Genomic DNA, 22,267 nt, shown 5'->3' on the forward strand with positions numbered 1-22,267 from the left:
ACGAGGCCAATGGAAGTTGGAGTCCAGCAACATCTGGAAGGCCATGGATTCCTTATCCCTGATCCACCATAAGCAAAGTATGGCATAGCATGCCAAATATAAGTGCCTTGTAAATATAAGTGGTGAAATTCTCTTTAGCTAAATGTGAGAAAATCCTGATTCTTAGCTTCAAACAAGCATGCTCCTGTTTTCAGTTCCCATTCAGTATCTGTTTTGATTTAATAGTAGTCTTGGCTACCTGTCAAAATATTGCTGCACATCAAGACGCTGAAATAATTATTCTGGACCTCTGTCAATTTGGCTGTGGACTTGGTTGCCTCTGCTGTAATAATATTGATCAGGCCTTTGACAGCCAAATTATATGGCTTGTCCTGATTGAATAAATGGTACTGTCTTCCATGCTGAGTAGTTGCTCTGCTGGGTGATAACTTCAGCTTTGTATAAATGTGTACGGGGTAAATGGCAATAAAAATCACCTGGTTAGACTGGCAGTGCATTTGTTTGTAAGACTGGTTACCTATAGCATCCTCTCTAGTTTAGAAACGTTACAATGCAATCCTATGTGGGCATACCCAGAAACAAGTCACATGGGGTTCAATTGAACTTACTCCCAGATACATGAGTGTAGCATTGCAGTCTTAATTAATGAGAACTTGTGAAGTCCAACTTGTCTCTTGTGTTCAGAGCTACTTGGTGAGTCCATCTCTCTTTCAAGGTTGTTGTTGTTTAGTCATTTAGTCATGTCCGACTCTTCGTGACCCCATGGACCAGAGCACACCAGGCACTTCTGCCTTCCACTGCCTCCCGCAGTTTGGTCAAACTCATGCTGGTAGCTTCGAGAACACTATCCAACCATCACGTCCTCTGTCGTCCCCTTCTCCTTGTTCCCTCAATCTTTCCCAGCATCAGGGTCTTTTCCAGGGAGTCTTCTCTTCTCATGAGGTGGCCAAAGTATTGGAGCCTCAGCTTCAGGATCTGTCCTTCCAGAGAGCACTCAGGGCTGATTTCCTTAAGAATGGATAGATTTGATCTTCTTGCAGTCCATGGGACTCTCAAGAGTCTCCTCCAGCACCAAAATTCAAAAGCATCCATTCTTTGGCTATCAGCCTTCGTTATGGTCCACCTCTCACTTCCATACATCACTACTGGGAAAACCATAGCTTCAACTATATGGACCTTTGTCGGCAAGGTGATGTTAGGACTCTTCTTATTAGCAGGCACTGTCTTCGGTTTGCTTATTTATACTCCTGAGACTTGGCCCACTACTGGAGTATGCTGTCCAGGACTTTGCAAATCTCCTTCCTCCTTTACCCCCTTCCTCCCTGCTTGGTAATGCATGCCACCCCTTTATCCAGCTGTAAGCTCTCTTCTCTTACTCACCCCGGAAGGTGCTCTTTCCTGTTATTACAGCTGCAGTCAGTATCTTACTCCCATCTTTGGTTAACTTCACTTGTTTTTGCCTGTTTACTATCTGCCTCTTTGCTTGACCCTTACTCATACATTCAAACTCATTTCCTGTCCTTCCTTCTCAGTGGCTGGAAGTACCCCTGGTGTGTCTCTTTATCCTAACAGGCTGGGTGGCTCTGCTCCTCAGCAGTCCCTTCACACATTACAGTACTTTAGTTCTGAGCAGCTCACCTTCTGATGGAACAGCAGCACCTTGACACACTGCAGAGGAAGCCTCCTTGCCCTCTCCTCGCTGAATATTCAATTCACAGAATGTTGAACTGAATATTGATTTCTGCATGCATAAAGTCCATATACTTCAGTTGACTCAAGTAGTCCATATCCCAATTCCTTAAGTTCTTAAGTTTATTCATTGCCACATATCTCTGCAGTGACTTGAGTTTGACATTCCTTTCCCCATCCCAATGGAGATTTTCCTTTCCCATCCCAAAGGATTTGGTGGTATTTAGTTGCCAATATTTTATTTATTCCTACAGTATGCATACCACATTTCCCCATCTCAATGGCATTTCATTTTCCTATCCAAAAGGATGTGGTGGTATTTTGCTGCTAATGTTTTATTTATTCCTTCACCTAAAACATTTATATGCCAGCGTTTCAACCAATGGTTTTGGGGTCGTGCACAAGAAAGGAAACAGCACTAACAACATGCAAAACAACCAGCAGATAAAAGCACAATGAAAGGTCAGACTAAAAAAAATAAAAAAAAATAATCCCTGCCCCTCTCTCTCTGTATCTATAACAACTGACTAGGTTATTATTTTTTTTAAAGTTTTTGCCCACTGCCCAAAAGATAGGAATAGTTAGCAGCACCAGCCCTACTGCTAGACCGAGTAAGGTGGCCAATTCAAGCATCAGGTGCTGAAGATGGGTGGGAGATGGTGGCAAGGTGTGGGAGGACAGAGCTGTAGTCTGCCCTGTGCCTGCCCCAAGCTAGCCTGCTGCCTCAGGTAAGGTGAATTTGGGCCACCTGATTCAAGCATAGTACACAGATGTCAATATTTACTTTAGGTCTTAATTAACTAAGGTACAATCCTATACCCATTTAATTGTGGCCCTATTAGCTACTGCATCATCATCATCATCATCATCATCATCATCATGTATTATTTGTACCCTGCCCATCTGATGGGGTTGCCTTGACTCCCCCTGACAGGGCCTTATCAGTGGTGGCTCCCCATTTGTGGAATACCCTCCCTGGTGAGGTGCATCTGTTTCCTTCATTATTGACTTTCAGGATAAATGTAAAAGCCTGAACATGGACCACCTATGGCACATGTTACTTCAGGTGCATATGGAGGGGATGATGTGCCCTCTCTAAGACTTTTGGAATTGCAGTTTGGCAAGCATATAAATTAGGCCTTAAATCCTATCAAGTAAGATCTGTAGATCTGCAGGCCTGGGGTTTTCAAATAATTAATGATGGCGCCTGTGCATGAGCTAGGAAGTGAATCACACTTCATGGCTAGGTTGGGTCTATCATAGTTCTGCTGCTACAGCTGCCCATTGTGTTCATTCGGAGATAGGTAACTCAAGGCAGGAGTCCTAAAATAAGACTTGGGGAAGATGCCAGCTGAAAATAGAACAGCTTTTACACGGTAGATTGGTCACAGCACAAGGATGATTCAGCAGAACATAGTTCCACTCAGCATTTATAAGGATTGCACTAGCTTTACATTAGGGTAGTCATGTGCCCCACTTTATGGAAGTTTGAAGGGCTGTCAGAGGTCAGTCCTTTGTCTGAAGGAGTCCTCTATTTGAAGGATTGTCTGGTCCATGCCTGGTTTAAAGAGTGATCAGAAGGGAGAGCAGGTGGGGGGGGGGCTTGTAGTTGCCCATCCACACTTACTGTCTGGACAGCAGAATGAGCAGACACACGGGCCACCTGCTCACAGTCTTCTCCGTGGTGGTGAGCTGTATGATGTTTCTATTTAACTTATATAGTAATGCTATCTGATTTTGCATCTATACATATAAATTAGCTCATGCAAATCTGTGTCTTCTTTTTATGATGTTTTCTCTTTTTTTGGCAATGTTACTGATGTTAACCTAGAAAAGACTTGATGCTTTATTGCTGAGTTTTTTAAAATTATTAATAATAATAATATTATAAAAAAGAGTTACTATGCAAGTCTATACATCTTAGTCAGAGGAAGTTCTACTGATGGGACTTACTCTCTAGTAAGTGTGCCTATGATTGCAGCTTTTAGATCACAAATGTGAATTTTCCCAGGTTACATTTCAAGTCTCAGTTTTGCATTTTTAGTCCTGTAGGTATAAGGGGGGGGGGGAGGGAATCCATAATGCCATCTAACGAGAAGGTGCTTGCAAATTAGAAAATGGGATTTAGAAATGCCAGACAACAGCTGGCTAGAGACAATTCCAGTCAGATCCAAGCTTTTGTTCATAAATCTACAGTGTTTCAAAACAATCTTGCTGATCAAACTCCAGAAAGAGGCGATAACTGAAGAAAAAGCATTTCTCATTATGAAGATAGCAAGTGCACAGGGCTCTCCTATTTTCATTTGATTACCTGAAGCTTTGAAAGATGATCTGCAGACAAGGATGTACTTATCTGGATGCACACAGCAATAGTTCAGACAGATGCAGACAGAACCACCAAGCTAGAAAAGCACGGGGGCAAGGAAAGCACCTTTCTTCTCTCTCAAAATGGGAATGGAGCAGGGAGAGGGAGCAACCTGGCCGCCAAATTCTCCACCAGCTGCTCCATCTCCCTACTCCATTCCCATTTCACCACCATGAGGCGGCGGCTGCTGCTGCTCCATTCCACTCAAGTGCCGCTGCTGGAACTGACTCTTGAAGGATGACAATTCTGTTTGTGTTACTGCTCCCTCCCCGGAATCTATAGAAGTTCAACCTTGGAGGGAGGAGTGTCCAGTGGCGTAGCGTGGGGGGTGCAGGGGGGGCTGGCCGCACCGGGCGCAACACCTGGGGGTTAGGGTTAGGGGGCGCAAATCCACGGGTTAGGGGGCGCAAATCCACGGGTTAGGGGGCGCAAATTACTTGCCTTGCCCCGGGTGCTGACAACCCACGCTACGCCACTGGGAGTGTCTCTAGCGTGCATGTATTTCAGTGCACCAGAATATTTGTGGCAGATCCATTCCTTGACCCCAGTCAGTATTTCAGAATGCCCTGGGTTAGTCACAGAGGCTAGTCTACCCCAGACGTCTACTAGACCACAGGGGGGAATGGGAGGAAGAGCTGAATGGCTGTTGTGATTCAGGGAAAAACCCCAAACAAGAAGGAACGCATCCAATGCCACCCTTCCGCTCATGCAAATGACTTCTGCTTTCCCCTTCTTCTCCTCAGCAGATTCCCCCTGCACCCTCAAAGTCTGCTCCAGATGCTTGGGGGACCTCTGGAGCAGATGGGGGGTTGGAGCAAGGAGAAGGGGAAGTCCTGTAGCATGAGTAGCACGTCGCTTGCGCAGTGTTGGATACAATAATTCTGCTCTGCATTTGCTCAGCCTGTTCTGTGACCTCATTCTTATTCCCATGAGTCCCAGGCCCTGAGCCCTACTTACCACATGCACACACATGAACACCAAACCACTGTTAAGGACACAGTCTGCTGTTTCACATACTGCAGCTGCTGAGGTAATTTGGCACTCTTGTTAATCTATTGTGGATATACGTATTTTTCCTGCCGAAAGAGCAGTGGATGCAGTCTTTCAGGACCTGCTGTAAGTGAGATTTGGGCTCCTAGTCTTAGCTGCCATTTGTCACATCTAACAAACACTCTTCAGAAACAAATCTTGGCCCTTTGAGTACTCTTTGCCTCTAGCACTTGGTGATTCCTCTCTCTCTCTCTCTCTCTCTCTCTCTCTCTCTGTGTGTGTGTGTGCGCGTGTGTGTGTGCGCGCCTGTGATTCATCAGCCAGGTTACATTGCCATTATTTCTTTTCACTATTTAATTGGATGACACTTTACAAATTGAAATAATGAGCTCCCAGCACATCATATACATGTTTGGTAATGTATACATATGAAAGCTACAAGATCAAGTAGCCTTTTATGGTGCTGATGAAGATGCTCATAAATAGGCTATATTTGAAGTTAAGGCTCAGCGTATTAACTGCTTACGTTTATCACTTGCCTGCAGAAAGTTATCTGCATATATAATGATTAAAGGGTGAAGGCTTCTTCTTGCAAAGAACCTGCTAATGATGGCCCTCAGGTGGAGAATGATGAAAAATGCATGTATAGGGTAATCTCCAGGTGTGGGGTTGGTGTGGATAATTTCTATGTAGTTCCCCACAGAAAGAATTTCTCCTGCCTTATTGGAACAGGTTGGCAGTCTTGGTTTAACATCAGTGCGGGCAGAAAAGGAGTGCACAGCTAAGGTCAAAGTCAGTTTTTATCAGTTCAGCATGCTTGTCAATCTTGTCAAGGATCAAATTATCGCGAGGTGCCTTGCTTTTCATATATTTCTTTATCATTACATTTATATCATACTTTCCCTCCAGGGAGCTTAATGTGGCAAACACGGCTCTCTCCTGCTTATTTTATCCTGATGACAACCCTGTGAGGTAAGATTAGACTGTGTCTCAGTCACTGAGTGAGCTTTATGGCTGAGTGAGGATTTGAACCTTGGCCTCTCAGGTCCTAGGTCCACGTCAAAGAAGCGATTCAGTTAAACACATTGCAAACTCATACAGGGAAATCCGGTAGGGAAAGAGAGGACTCCACAGCACCATCTGGTGTCACAGTGTTATATTGCATATACAACACATAGAAAATGCTTTTTCTTTGCCAATCTAGCTGAGTCCCTAGTTGAGGACTCTAGTTGTTTGTGTGTGTGTGTGTGTGTGTTTTCATCACACTTAACTCTATGTTTGATTGTGACCATTGTATTTACCACTTTTACCTATATGAAAAGTAAGGCTACTGTTTAAGCTTAAAGATCATGGTCATGGTTGAGGAAAATAAATAAAACATTTGTTCACATTACACTGTGTGTGTTTTGTTGTTTTCTTAGTATTATTAAGTATATTTTATAATTTATCAGAGTAGCTTGTAAAAACCTGATGAATGAAAAATATATATGCAGAGGAGCCCATGAATGATCTGTGAATTGAACTGGAATAGAATTAGTTTAAGTTTGCCACCAAAAATAAACAGGAAGGAATTCCTTTTTTTTCAAATGACTTTTCTAACCACACAGCAGATCAGGATTTACTGGTAGATTTCTGGGTGATTTGCAGTACACCAGCAAGTGTTCCTGACTCCCAATTGTTTAACAATAGCAAGAACAAAGCTATATATTCCACGTAAACAGGACTGCTGAAATGATGAGAGGTAATCAGAAGAGATACTGTGTGTGAAAGGACCAATAATTCCATTCCGTTCTGGTGCTGAAAACAATTTCCTAGACTCAGAATATGCTCAGAGGCATCATATTCTTTAATTCTAAGCACATGTCTTTTGCATCTAGCGAAAAACAAACTACCGTATTTTTCGCTCTATAACACGCACCCGACCATAATACGCACATAGCTTTTAGAGGAGGAAAATCCGTAGGCATGCCACCCGTAGGCATTCCCTCCATAACACGCACAGACATTTCCCCTTACTTTTTAGGAGGAAAAAAGTGAGTGTTATGGTGCAAAAAATACGGTAAATTTCAGAAGTCTGCCTATGCCTGCTTTAAAAGTTATCACCATAACGCTGAATTGTGCTCTAAACAAATTGACAACCCATTTAGGCAATCCAGGATATGTGAAATATGGCCCCATGTGTGAATACCCACTAACATCCTTGTAGCTTCAGCCTGAACCATCTAAAGTTTCCAAAAACTCTTCCAAAGGAGCTCCAGAGTGCATTGCATTCATCCAATGAAGCTACTCTTGAAGAATTCATGCTGAGTTCATGTACTTAGCATTTGGCATGACCTTGTACTCCTTGTTTTGTATCCATCTAAGGCTTAAGTACATGGACCTCAGTCATCAGTTGATGCAGCAGTCATCTGCTTGTGTGAACCGGCCTTCAAGCCATCTTCCAATGTCCTGGAATAACTACTTGGGCACTTTTCCATTTCCTGTTATGAAAGCCACCTTCATAAAATCAGTTCACTTTTGTGGTTGAATGTATTGAACATATTGAACGTATAGTTCTATGAATGTAGCTTTTTGCATTTCAGCTCCACCAAGCCAGAGATGAGGAACCTGTCTAGATGTTGTTGAACCCCAACTCCCATCAGCCCCAGAGGCAAGGAATGATAGGATCATCCTTGCAACAAGCCCTTCTCCTATAGCGGTGGAGACTTGTGCTTACAATGTTGAAATTTGTGTTATTTTAAAAAATCTCACTATTGACCTCTGATAGATTACCGTATTATTTTTTGCACCATAACACTCACTTTTTTTCCTCCTAGAAAGTAAGGGGAAATGTCTGTGCGTGTTATGGAGGAAATGCCTACGGGTGGCATGCCTACGGATTTTCCTCCTCTAAAAACTACGTGCGTGTTATGGTCGGGTGCGTGTTATAGAGCGAAAAATACGGTAATTAGGAAATTTGCAAGTCAAGTTGGTTTTATAGCTTATCCCGATCCCCCCCTTTTTTGCCACCATCATTAATGCCAGCCAATAAATGTAAGAGCTTCACAACAATTCTTAAAAACTGCCCAATAGTTCTCAAGCTTTATTGGTCAACTCCTCCTCCTGGTTCTGTTAAAGGGCTCCCTCTTCCTTCACTCTCCATCTTGTTAAAACTAGAATGCATCCGTATCAAGCCAACTCCTTCCAACTGCAGATAATAAGCTGCATTACATCTGTATATATTACACATTTATTCACCCCTAACAAGCCAATGTACTTAACGGGTAGCTTATTCCCCACATATCACATTTGTCCTTGATGCATTTCTTTGATTAGATTCTTGAGCCAGCCAAAAACACACCAGCCGTTATTTTATTTCATTTTTTCTTTTTTGGTGCCTGGGCTGGAGAAGTTGCTTTTAAAATGGCCTTTAATTGTTGGCTCGTGTGATCCAGAAACCAGGCAGACTTTCTGCCTAATGTCTTGCATCTTTATTTTTTTAAAAAAAACCCAGGAAAGATGCTGAATAAACAGCACGTTGCACAGCCAAATTAGAGCGGCAACGAAGCATTAGCAGGATGCTGAGATTAAAGGAGACATCATGTTGCTTGTCCTACCGGTGATGTCTTGTCTTTTATTTCCCAACCCCCCTTCCCTTGTTTGTTTTCCTGAGTCTGGAAGAAGCTTCTCTATTGTGGGAATGAATTTAAGCCTCTAGAACGTTTCCCCCAATTCATTACCATTTCCCATTGGTCTCTTTCTGGCTCAAGAAACCCAGGGAAATGTGATAAATTAAGAAAATACCACTACCTTACACTTCACTAGAGGAAAAAAATAATCAGGGGTGAGATCTAGCCTCCCCACAATGTAACAGGAACCAAAGGCACGTTGGTTTGTGCAGTGGCAGACAAACTTGTACTCCATGGGGTGGTTCTCTGGCTCACTGGGGAATGTGTAGGGCTCCAACTTGAAGGGGCTGGGGGTGGAGCTTAAATGCTCTCGTGTGCAAACAGAGCAACTGTTCAAACTGAGTCAGATGTATGTCCATACACAGTTGTCTACTTTAACACATTTCTCAACATTTTTAATTGGGGCCAGAGAATTTTCTGGGCTAAGTACACTATTTGTATTCTGGCTCTGTAATATAGTTAGGGATGAATGATTAGTTTTGGTCCCTGTCAGTTTATCACAGGTCCATTCACAAATTTATCTTGTCCTCATTCCACAGGAATCTCTCTTTATTTTTTAATTTAAAAAGTGGTATCAAAACCCATATTTCAATCCATATTTCATCTCCATGTACACATAAACGGCCTCGGTCCAGTATACCTGAAGGAGCGTCTCCACCTCCATCGTTCTACCCGGACACTGAGGTCCAGCACCGAGGGCCTTCTGGCGGTTCCCTCACTGCGAGAAGCCAAGTTACAGGGAACCAGTCAGAGGGCCTTCTCGGTAGTGGCGCCCTCCCTGTGGAACGCCCTCCCACCAGATGTCAAAGAGAACAACAACTACCAAACTTTTAGAAGACATCTGAAGGCAGCCCTGTTTAGGGAAGCTTTTAATGTTTGATGTATCTTGTATTTTAATATTCTTTTGGAAGCCGCCCAGAGTGGCTGGGGAAACCCAGCCAGATGGGCGGGGTATAAATAATAAATTATTATTATTATTATTATTATTATTATTATTATTATTATTTCTAAATTATTTTAAAATATACATTTTAAACACATTTTGGCATTTTTTTTAAAAAAGTTGAGATCTGTACCATAAAATTTGAGGAAGTGTGAAATCCAGAGTATAATTACATTCTGATTCAGAAGGTACTAATTATGTCTGCTTAAAAATGCAGAATTTAGATTCCCCCTCCATCCCTAGTAATTTTCCCTTTCAGGGCCAACCCTATTGTTAGGCAGAGTGAAGCAGCTACCTCAGCTAGTTGATTTGGGGTGTCATGAAACCAAATGGTTAATTATTCCCCATGCAATCCAAACCCAGTAACTGCTGAATTGAGTGAGTTTGGAATAGCTGGATCTTGGGTTGTCACAGATGCACTGGGGCTTCACCAGTGTTAAGTCCCTCATCCTGGCTCATGCTGGCATAAGTCCCTCTACCCAGCTGAGCTGGGCCGGTGTTGACTCAGCCAAGGCTCAGCTGGCAGAATTTAACTGGTGGAACTTACACTAGCATAAGGCACAGAAAAGGAGCGTTCTGGGGGTAGGGAGGGAGAATGAGATTGCAAACCATTTTCAGCTCAGCAACACAGCACAATGCATGCTGGCAAAAAGGGTGGTGTAAAAACCCCCCTCTGCTTTAATGGCTTGTTTCCCCTCCGTTGGGCTTGGGCTGACTCAGGAAGTGGTAGATCCGCTCCGCAATGTTTTGGAATAGGGGCGACTGAATGCTGGCTTCACTTAAGACAGCATAAGTTCTGCCAGCCTCCTACACCTAGGATTGCTCTGCCAGTTTATTACTGCCAGGGAGAGATGCTTGTGGGAGTAAGTGCCAAAATAACTTGGCCACCTTTGTGTACTGTGCTCATCTTGACCTGGTCAGCAGGGGCACCATTTGTTACTCTGCCTCAAGCAGCAAAATGTATTGGGATGACCCTGGCCCCTTTTAGCACTGCACCTCTCCATTAGTTCACCTTGACTTTGCCTTGCTGGTAGCTGCATTCACTCGATTGACAGTATAAAAAACACTATACTATCCATTACTAAGAACAAAATGCTGTTTAAAGTGTTCATCCATCCTATACATTTTCTATACATAATATAGGAGGAGCACATTCAAGGGATGTCGTACTGCAGAGAAATTATTATTTCATGTCACAGAGTTAACTTCTGTTGGGTTTCTCCCACAATCCTTTGCAAGTCTTCACTGGCTGATTTTTATTCTTTTATGCAACAATTCCCGGCATAGGATTGTTTCTAGAGAGGAAGCAATCAACCTTTTAATGGAGAAAGAGAAGGCTGAGGAAAGGTTAGGTTCTCATAAAACAACTATTTAAAAATCAGAGTAGCTAATGAACCAAAGGTATACATGATCCCACAACACTGCCGAGTAATGCCTCCATTATTTCTAAATTTGACTTTAGTGCTAGAGATGGGTAATATTTTCTGTCTTTTAAAAATGACTTAAAAGTTGTATAATCTACCTACACCATCGAGCTCAAGGCAGTTTACAGCCCATGAAAGTAAAATAAAACATCAAACTTAGGAAGATGACAATAATCACACAAAAACTAAACTAGCCTTGTAGCAAAACAACCATAGTTACCTTACCGCCAAAGCCTCAGAGCTACCATTGTGAAGGCCCTTCTTTCTTACTGTGTCCACCTTTATTGCTCTTACTGATGGCATTAATCTCAAGGCCCCTCAAGCTAGATGTTTAAAAGGAAATGGACCTTATGTCACTGGCAGAGCAGAAGATCCCAGATGCCACCTGAGATAGTAAGAAAGAACTCCACCAGTCAGAATAGACAATATTGGCCTAGATGGCTCAATATAAGGCAACTTCATGATGTAAAAGGGGAGGCTCATAGGGGGATTGGTGCTTTCTGAGGAAAAACCGGAGGCCAAAGAAGGCTTTCAAAGTCAGCACAAGCACCTTGAATTGATCATCGGAAACCCAAAGCAGCTACTGCGAAAGTGTTTGAGTATGACTCCTCCCTCCTTCCCCAATTCACCAGATCAGGCAGGCTGCAGCTTTCTTCAGGTCCTGAACCATCAGCAGTTCTCCATTAATCCTCAAAACTGCGAACTACAAATTTTCAGGCCTCCATTGTGCTGTTACAGGAGGCACAAGATAAGCTTGGATCATGAATGTGATCTTGCTAAAATGAAACAAGGGGGTGAGGGAGACATGGGCATGGGTGGGTTGTATAATTGGTGACAGAGCCAGCTCCAGGGTTGAGGAGCAAAATGCTGCCAAGTGGGGTCCTCTCATGTAATGGTGCTGCTCCTGGGTTCGTGGGAAGCTTGCTTTGGTGGCTCTGGATGGCGATATTTCCCCCTAACAATGGCTTCCTGGTCTTTCAAGGCTTTGTCAAAAACAAAGATGGCGGTTGAGGAGCCAGTAAGTGTGTGTGTTTTAAAAGATGGCCCATGGCAAGCATTGATGGTAGGCCCTACTAGGGTCTGGAGGCCCAGTAGCTACTGAAAGATGGCAACTGCTGATCCCAACCCTGCTCATTGGCATAGTTCCAAACAGTAAAGATGAGAGAAGAGCAACTGGTTGTTAGTTAAGATGCTCTATCCAGGGTTAGCACAACAGCATGAAAACGCTCGGGAGAAATGTACAGTTTCTTAAAAAAAAATACGCAGCAAAGACTAGCATATTAAAAATGACTTTCCCTGTTGTGAATCTGCTTCAGCAGTTGCCTTTGTTGAACGCCATCTCTGTTTAAGCAGCTGTAATATGGTGGCAGCTGGTCTTCCATCAGCCTTCTGGCAAGGCAGTGATGAAGTATAATGCAGCTGCTGGAGCAAAGCAAGGCTAGATTAAAAAAATAAAATAAAAAGCTTTAGTATAGATCCAATGGGAGGTGTTGTGCTCAAATGTCATTGACAAGTTTATAGTCTGACATCTCCATTTAACCTGTGGCAATCAGAGGGCCAGATTCAAACTTGGCCAGCCTTTTGGGGGCCATATTCCAATGGTAGGTGGGGCAAAATAACAACATAAAACCCCAAAAGACAAAATGTGCATAGCTATCAGGATCCTGCAGTCAAATCCCCCACCTTCAGGACTGAGGGTGAGAACCAGAAAAGGAAGGACATGCAACGGACAGCCCCACAAGTCTTTCCACCAGATGAGCCTGTGGAGTCAGTGAACCTCTGGCCTGAGGATGTGGTACTGCTATCTTCAGAGGACTCTATTGCAGAAGCCCCAGTGAAACCAGGGGCTCATTCAAATACTGTTGCCTGTTACTGTCAGGTAAGCCTACCTGGTCTCATGGAGGGGGCACTCATGCAGGAGGAAGCCAGCAGAAGGCACTATGCTGAAAGCTGCCCAAATCCACACTCAACACTCATGTCCCCATCCAGCTCTCTGCATGATGTAAGTCTCCTTTGCTTCATATATGCTAAGGGGAGATCCTGCTCTCAAGCCAGGAGTGGGAAATGTTCTTATGTTACCTGAACCTTTGAACAGGAAGCTAAATCCCAGCCATGCAAAAGCTACAGATTTTGACAAACACACACAACCCTCCATCCAGACAAGCAAGAAGTGTCATCACACTTCAAGGACACACACCAGCCAGGCAAAAGCATTTGTGGAGGATGTACAGTAGGGCTGGTGAGAGGTGGGAATGTCCTGTGGCCTAGAGAGAGTCCCAGGTGCCAGACAGAAAAGCTTTTGAGACCTGAGTTTCCCCATCCCTGCCTCAAGCCTTGTTGCTCGCAGTGCAATAGACTTGCAGATATATTATGGCAGTGTGCGATGCAAAGCAGGTGTCTGCACTGATGTATGTATTGGGGGTAAATGAAGCTGTTCGTAAAAGGAAATGTTTGAAGCTAAGACAGGCAAAGGAGTTTGAATGGGGAAATTGACAAGCTCTGACTCAAACCAAACACAGGTGGGAGGTTGACACATGATATGGGATGATCCACTGAAATAAGAAAATCATGTCTAAATATTGGGTCAGCTTTTTTTTTTGTTAACCCCCCCCCAAAAAATGAATAAATAAATGCTTACTCATTAAGAGTGAAACCCAAGACCAAACATTCTGGGGCTAATAGTCTATGACTAGACTTACCCTTAGGAAATTTAATATTTGGGGTGCCTGTCCATTGACTTGCACTGTTAGGTGGCTACTGGGAAGACCAGAAGATTGCATATTTGTATAAAGGACATTATGGCTTAGTAACTTGGGGAGGCCTAAGTATTTGGGCTTCTAAGCATATCCTGCTCCTGACGTTTGTGCCTAGAGAGCTGGCCCTACTTCCAGTTACTGCTCAGGATGAAAACAAAGTTTTCAATGGGAACATGTCCCTTTTGTTTGAATCTTCCCTTCACACTAGTGCACATTAAAAAGTTTAAATAACAAAAAGTTTTTAGCATCACATTGCTTTCCTCCTCTCTGGATTAAAGTTCTAATGTTTGTGTGCTGCTCTCCAACCCTTAGGTTAACATTTTCAGTCTAAAGATACAGATTTGGGGTGTGTGTTGGAGCAGAAACATAAATAATCAAGGCAGAGCTAAACGGCGCAACTGGGAATGGAGGCATTTCCCCTTTGTGCCACTGGAGCTGTGCTGCAGACGAAAGCAGCCACCCATGAACTCTGAAGCTAAGATCCAATGTGGTGCAAATCCATCGACAAACACCCAGCTGAAGAAAGGAGGTTCCAGTGGGATTTCCACACTTTTCATGGAGTTTTGAACAGTGTTCTAATTGTGCTTTCATTTTCTTTTAGAATAATCCATTACAGTTGTTATGGATTCATACTAGTCTTCCTCAGCCTGATGCCACCAGATGTTTTGGACTGCAGAGGAACCCAGGAAGCTGCTTTCTACCAAATTAGACCAATGGTCCATTTAGCTCCATGTTGCTGTCAATCCCAGCAGCAGCTTTCCAGGCTTTTAGGCAGGAGTCTTCCACAGCCCCTAGGATTAAACTAAGAATTGAAGCTGGAACCTTCTGCAAGCAATTTGCATGAGCTTCAGCCAATATGGCCAGTGGTCAGGGATGATGGGAGCTGTAGTCCAAAATTGTCTGGAGGGCACCAGGTTGGGAAAAGCTGTTTTATACAATTTGGGGAAGTTGTAGAAATATAGAAAACAAAGTCACCTAGTTTATAATGGCATTGGCCAGGGGTGGGGAACTGGATCCAGCTAGTGAGATACCTTAATTCCTTCATCTCCATGGGCCAACTTTGACAAGTGAGTGGGGCCACCCATCTATCACAGTTTAAAGGAGCTTGCTGTAACCACCAGTCAACTGATGCCAATCTTTGACATCCATTTGCAGAAGCAGTTTGGATTCAAACTGCACCTGAAAATGGACATTTCCCCTCTGTAGACACTGTCCTTACCTGTCCAACACCTGACATCACATATGATGCCACAACCTTATGAGCCAAACTGGGATCTGTGCTGGTCTTAGTCAAGCCAGTGGGCAGGAGCCTCCCCACCACTGACATAGACCGAAAGTTCCCTATGTTGGAAGTACAGCAGCAGAGATCCTTCAGTGCATAACTTAAGGGTTAATTCAGTTCTCAGTGATAACTACCCAGAGAGGTATGTGCAGAGCTGTCACTTAGCAACCACTCAGAGTGGCATGATCTCTAGTGCGGTAACACAGGCTCTGATTGGCTGTGGGGGTCTGAGGTAGTTTCCCCCTCTGTGTGTTTGGTTAATGTCACCCTGTACGAAGTCTGAACCAAGAAACACAAAACCTTTATATTCATTTTGCCTCAGATTATACGCTGTTATGTTTAGTTTCCTTAGTAAAGTGTTATCGAGATGCTGTCTCTGTTATTTATATGACTTTGCTAATGTTTAAATTCACCACATTGGGTGGAAGATTCCTGCACTGCAGGGGGTTGGGCTAGATGATCCTCGTGGCCCCTCCCACTCTATGATACCATGCTTTTACCAGCACTGTTTGGGACTATTGATCTCTCTCTACCAGTAGCTGCTGGTGTGGTAGAGTAGAGTTGTGACGCCATCCTCACAGCACTGGCATTGCTGCAGCTTACCTGGGTGGTCCTGGGGCTTCACAGATGCACCAGTGAGAGCTCTGAACCTCTGCTCCACCATCCCAGCTGCTACTGCTCTCTGCGCAAACTCTTTATTCAACGGAAGAGATTTGCTCTGTAGCTCTTGGTTCAGTTTCCATTCAAATTTGGTTCTTCCAGGATGTGAGGAGTTGGCCACAGACTGTTCTATCTACTGTCCTTGGAAATGAGACCTGAACATCTTTAACTAATCATATACAAATCAAACCCAAATTGGAAGAAGCATCAACAGAAGCATAAAAGCTCAGACCTAAACAAAGCAAAATATGGTTTGACAAATTTCCTTGCACTGAAAATCTTTAGGTTTCCCCCCCCTCTGAAATTCCAGACAGATAAACTGTTTGAAAATAAGTAAGTGCGTTGGCTTATTTACTGGTTTTCAGGCATTCTCACATCCAGGGCAGTGTGCAGAGAGCTCCATTTGAAAAGAAACTCATTTCAGACCCGCTCTCCTGCTGATAAATTGTAATTGGTGCCTGATTGAATATGAGACGGATTTTGTTCTTTTCCACCCAGCCTGACCTGACTGCTCCGGTCATTTCCTGTCAGTGGTTGAAATAGGCTGCCTCAATCAGTGGCAAAATGCATTTAGCTTGCTGAGAGAAAGCACTTCACTTATATCTTGAAAGACTCTCATGTACAAAGCAAAAAAAGGAAAAGGAAAAAAAAAGGAATTGAATCACATGATGGGAGTGTTTGAAAGTTAAAGCAGAACATTTACATAGTAGCAGATTACAAATAATTGCTGCAGCTCTATTCATGTACCCCAGTTTATAAAGGCCATTTGAGGAATCATCTACAGATATCATTACTTCATGAGATTGGCCTGGGTTAGCTGACTAACAAATTAAATAAATCGTAATCATTCATTGATTGTTTACAATAAACAATATGTTTTGCACTCCACTTTTCTTTCCAAAAGGAAACCCAAAGCAGACAAAACAGTTGCAGTAATATCAAATCAAACAATTGTGGAAGAAAAAAGGAGCACTGTGTCAACTAGGTTAAGTAGAGCATCTTCTGAAATTCATGAGGGGGGCACCTAGCAAAGCCTCTCTACATGATCTTAAAGTAAAAGGGAGAAAATGTATTAGTTCCAACTGGAAAAAAATGGATCTTGGAAACTTAGGGCAATCACACGCCAATTTTCTCTCCTAATGCATAGTTTACTAAGGATGTTGCCACACTGCAGTTCATGTGGTTGCTGACAGGTGGCACTGTAACCTGCAGTCTGGTGACAAACTGGGCTCTCAGAGCTGCTGGGCCATCACAGTGGTATTAGAGGGTGAGGAGGAGGGAACTAGAGACAAAGGTCAGTGAGTGAGTCGGTGAGAGGCCCCGGCCAGCAAGCAGAAGTTTGGTGAGGTCTAATGGGAGAGAGGAGGGGTGGTTTTGCTGAGCTCTGGGGGAGGGGGTAGCTTTGGTGAGGAGTAAGCTGAGGGAGCCTAGAAACTAGCCTGGTGTGCCAAGGCAACATTTATATTAGTTGCCCCCCCTTTTGCCTCTGGCCCCACCCACCACTGCCATGTGACCCTCAAAAGGTTGCCTAGCAGGGAATACATTCCTCAGTCTGAAAAAGCGCATCACTCTTGACCTGTGTCTTCAATCCATGTATTGTAATCCTAAGAACACATCTGCAAAGCTAAGCAGGGTCCAGTATTGTTTCGAATTGGATGGGGAACTGGTTGTTAAGATTCCTATGTTGCCAGGGGCTGGGCTAGATGATCCTCAGGGTATCTTACAACTCTACAATTCTTCGATTCTATGATTCAGTCCACTTTCTGGGCCCTTAGTGAAGGGGACTACCAACACTTCTCATCCATCTGATCAATAAATGTATGAGTGAAGGTGTGCCTAATATTGGTGTCCTCCTCTGGCCATACCCCTGACACCTGTGCATTCAGTAGAATACATGAAAAGGAATCTGACTGTTTTACTTGCCTAGAGGCCCCTTTCACACATTCTGCTGATTGCATGGATACTGAGGGCATGCCCCAAATATGGAACCCCCCAGATATGGTTATAAAGTACTTATATGCCTGGCACGCTGTTGTGAACTATGCCAATGACCCGGGCACAAGGAGTCCTTGCTCATGTCGTTACCAGGGAACTAGGTCGTCACCAGGTTTACACTAAATACTCAGGGATCCCAGAAAGTGACATTTCTGGGGTTCCTGGTGTCTGAGCTACTGCCGTCTCAGAGTCCAAAGTGCCAAGGATAAAGAATTGGAAGTCTCTCTGTTGCTGGCACTGATAAACTGCATTGACAGGGTATATGATGCTTGTGACAAAAGCATTACCAGCTGACCCAAAATGTTATAGGAGTTTGGGGTTGGCTCATAATGATTTCAAGGAGAGGGGCATGAACTCTTCAAGTTCACTGTTGTGAGCTCTTCTGGTCTAACCTTGGGCCCCATGACTAGTTAACAAGGTTGCAGATCAGCCTATTAAACCTCCAGCTCAAAACTGCTCAGCTAATATTGGGGTACTGCAATTTGTCTCTGAACGCCAGTTGCTAGGAATTTCAGACGGGGAGAGTGTTTGTTGTGTTTAGGTTCTGCTTGTGGGCTCCAACTTCCATAAGCATTGGCAGCATGGACCCCAGGGATGATGGGTGATATAATCAAAAAACATCTGGTTCCCCATCCCTGCCTCCCAGGACACAGAGAAGGAACCTTCCCACTGATGCCAGCTGCTATTAAGAAGCCTGTATTGCAACCAATATTATGTTTTATGAATATTGCATCAAAATGTAATGGATTGGGAGCTCAAAGCCAATTCGGAAAGTGCTGAATCTTTGTAAGTGGACAATTTATAGCTGTGGGTGATGATACTGCTGAATGTTATAGCAGTTCAGTAACCTGAGGAAATAGAAAGTTCATACAAATGAAATATCACCCACAGAACCAGGCTCTCTGAATTAAGATAGACTGGTGAGAGATGTTATATGAAGGGCATAAGATCTTCCTTGATGGGTGAGACCAAGGTTCTGCCTGTTCTACTCTTCTGGCATTTCCACTCATAGTCACATAGATACCCCTGCTAATCAGAGCCATGGGGCAGTTCTTCCATCTTATAACTGATTTTATCACTGGTCTTGCAGCCCCACTGGACTTAATGGTTTTATGCCTACCTTGTTTAGATGAGCAGATGTATTATTTCAGTTCCTTCAAAATGTGCTCAAAATCAGTCATCCTGCACTGCTCATTCAGCTGAGTGGGGCTCTAGAATGTCTGCCTTAAAGTTCTACCCTGACGGCTGCACTGAAGGTGATTATGAGCTGATAATGGCAGGACCAATTATCAGGAAACTTTTTACAAATAAACCTTTTGCCCTGCAGCTTCATCAGGCTCTCAGTAGTTCCCTTCCTTGCCTATTCAGATGATTTGGCAAGGGTTAACATGAGGACATTCTAGATATGTGACTGGGCCCAGGAATCTGCCCAGCCTCTGCAACCTATTTTGAGTTAGGCCAGGCAATTAGTGGGTTCTTGAATTGAATCATTAATGGAAAACCAAAAAATCACCAGAGAAGAACTACCATGGGGTTTTATCTTCCCAAATCAAAAGGGGTGCCAGTTGAAGGGGAATTATGGTTTCCTTAGAACTCAAAACCCAGGAGAAAATTCCATGTCCTGCCTTATGCTATCAGACCATCTAGCTCAGTAGACACCAGCTCTCGATGGTTTCAGGCGGGGTTCTTCCCCAGCCTTTGCAGGAGTTTCGAGTGATCGAATGTGGGACCTTCTGTATGCAAAGCAGATGCTCTGATACTGAGCAATGGCCTTTCCTAAAGTACTGTAGTGGTCTGAGTGTTGGTGTAGGGTTTGGGAGACCAGTTTGGAATCTCCACTCAGTCATGAAGTTCACTGGTTGACCTTGGGCCAGTTGCTATATCTCAGGTGGGGAGAGAGAACCATGTAAGCCTTATTGAGCTCCATGGAGGAAAGGCTGGGTACCCATGTATTAAATAAAGAAAACGCCTCTCTGTGCCTCTTCTTTTCCTTTGCTACGTTTAAGTGCTTAACACAATCATCTGTGTGTCACCCAGTAGTGTGAATGCTGTTGAGACTTCTCTTACTTCTTTCCACCTAGAAATCTTTTCGATGAGAGCAGGGCAAAGCAAAGAAATGAGAAAAACAAAGTGAGAAAATGTGAGGGGGGGGGGTATGGAGGTGTTAGGTATAAGTGACAATCACAGAAGTGGGTAAAGGGTGGGAAAGAGATGTCAGAGAATCTGAGAGAGAGAGAGAGAGAGAGAGAGAGAGCGCATAAGGTATGGTGGAGAAAACAGAGCTTTCTAATTAAGCAGAAATTCTCTCTGCTGTAAGGAGAATGAAAGATTCAACCACACCAAACCTTTCTAGGAAAGAAATCAAGTAAAAAGCAACACCTATTTGAATCTCGAAAGACTCCATAAACACAGGGCAATTTGTAGTCCCGGCACAGAAGGTGGTGGATTGGTTATGCAGGAATTTCTCTTGAAATGCAACTCAAGACTATCGTTTTCTCATTAATCAGGAAAAAGCTCTCCTTGAGCTTAATTACCATTCTTACAATAACTTGCATATATCCTGCTCACTCAATAAAAAGTATGGATTTTGGTTGCTTTAAAGAACCTTGAACTGCCTGAGCTTCTGTGGCAATGAATTCCACCTTGACTCCCATGATAGATGAGTGTCTTTTGCCTGTGTGACTCTCTCCATTTTCTCCCAGTCTGAATGGGTCAGTTACTTATACTGAATCAGACTCCTTTGTCAAAGTTAACAGGAGTGCCGTTCTATTATATGATATCTCCTTATCGTATTTGTTCTGCTGCTTATAGTGGGAATAGCAAAACAACTCTCAAGTAAAAAATAGATTGGCCATAGCCCACTCAATTTCCAGTTCAGATTCCAGAAACAGATTTGAAACTGTACAGTTAGAGGACATTTTCAATGCTGTGAGTGAAAAGAGCCCCTATTGCCCGTACAATATTGCAGTCAATGCAATCATAGTCCCATGACCCCAGTTCAAATCCTGAGGTTGACCAGGTCACCAACTTTTTAAAAACAGCAACAACCTTCATAGGTAGGGTCTGCATTGTATTTGAAATGGCTTCTGTAGTACACAGACAGAGCTCCTTAGGTGAATTCCTTCCCGGTTGTTTTACAAGTCGAACCCCTGCACTTAGAAACTGGTGCACCAACTCCTAGGGGCAGAAGTGCCTTCCACCCCCTCAAAATTGGCTGGCACAGGGCTGGGCCCCCTCAGTGTTGAGGGGGTGGAGGAGGCCAGCCACTGAGCTGAGTGGAAGCCGTGTTGCGCCAGGCCCAGCGCTTGTCACATCATGCGTGTTATGCATGTGTCGCACACATAATGTCACATGCACGCCCTGAGTTCAGTGGAGCTTTCTCCTAGGAAACTATGCAAAGGATTGCAGCCAAGCCAGTCCCAATAAACTGAGTATTATGTTATGTACTACTCTTCTTTGGTGTGTGCATGTCATAATGGAATAGCTGCCTTCAGTTTTGGACTCTCCTTGGAGGCATAGTTTTGGACTTGCCTGGCGAGTATGGCTATGGACTCTCCTAGGGAGTGTGGCTATGAATGTGACCATGATTAGCTCCTGAGCATCCGAGTTTACCACTAAGCCACTGAGAATGAAGCTTTATTTTCTCTGCCCCATTATGAGCCACCTACAGCTTTCACTTTTCAGGCTACTCCATGAAATAATTGCTAATTGGAATATTAACCTAAACCATTGGTTGGATTTCTTGCTATGCGATGCTGGGCATATTCAAACTTTTGGGCATTTATTAACATCTCCAAGTTCTCGAATACGGGCTTTTCCAACAAATAATGTTTCAGCTTCTGATACTATCATGATGCTGTGACCTAATGCATTAACAATGTCTGTGGAGCTGCTCTAGCCCAGGAAATGAAGTTATAACATTCTAGTTAGCATTTCTGGGGTTCTTCTCCATGGATATAGGAGAATGTTTCTGGTAAAGAAAGCTGATAAAGGAGAGGGGGAAAAGTAAGAGGCTGTTACTCCCAAAGGAATCCTTAAGATGTGCTGCAGAACTCTGTTGGAAGAACAGAACAGGCGGTTGCTGTGCATCTCCAAGGACTACACTAATACTTTAAATCCATGGCATGAGCCAAATATTTAAGTTCAGCCAGTCTTGCATTTCCCTGCAGAGAAGTGTTTGTACATAACTTTGTCTCATTGCTTTTGCATAAAGTTTAAGGCAAGTTTCCCCTACTGTTCTATAAATAATGATGGGATATGCATTCATTCATATGTATTTTGATCTCGGGAAATCTAATATGTGGCTTGGTGTGATCTGCAATGCCTTTGCATTGAATTCTGATAAGAATCCAAAATATAGAGATTTCAATTTCATGTTCATCTCCCTTAATATATTCTTTCTTCCCCTGCCTTACCTTTAAAGGCCCTTTCCCCTGATACCCGACTAGTTAAAACTGGCTCCAAGAGCAGATACAGCTCAAGCAATATCTAATCC

The 22,267-nt window shown here is 43.5% G+C and overlaps 1 protein-coding gene across 4 annotated transcripts in view; it reads left to right on the top strand.

Annotated features, from left to right (window-relative positions):
• Positions 1-22,267, top strand: part of HTR1A (5-hydroxytryptamine receptor 1A) — a 47,078-nt gene that overhangs the window by 21,065 nt on the left and 3,746 nt on the right. The window contains exon 2 of one of the 4 annotated variants that reach the window (XM_083465427.1): positions 22,196-22,217. The exons of the other annotated variants lie outside the window; for them this stretch is intronic. The gene's annotated coding sequence lies outside the window, so the exon portion shown is untranslated. Of the gene's footprint in view, positions 1-22,195; positions 22,218-22,267 lie in introns of those variants that run through there. 4 annotated transcript variants of the gene reach the window in all.

This window comes from Podarcis liolepis (genome assembly GCF_965112155.1).
Source record: "Podarcis liolepis genome assembly, chromosome: 11".
In the NCBI taxonomy this organism is placed as follows: Eukaryota; Metazoa; Chordata; class Lepidosauria; order Squamata; family Lacertidae; genus Podarcis; species Podarcis liolepis.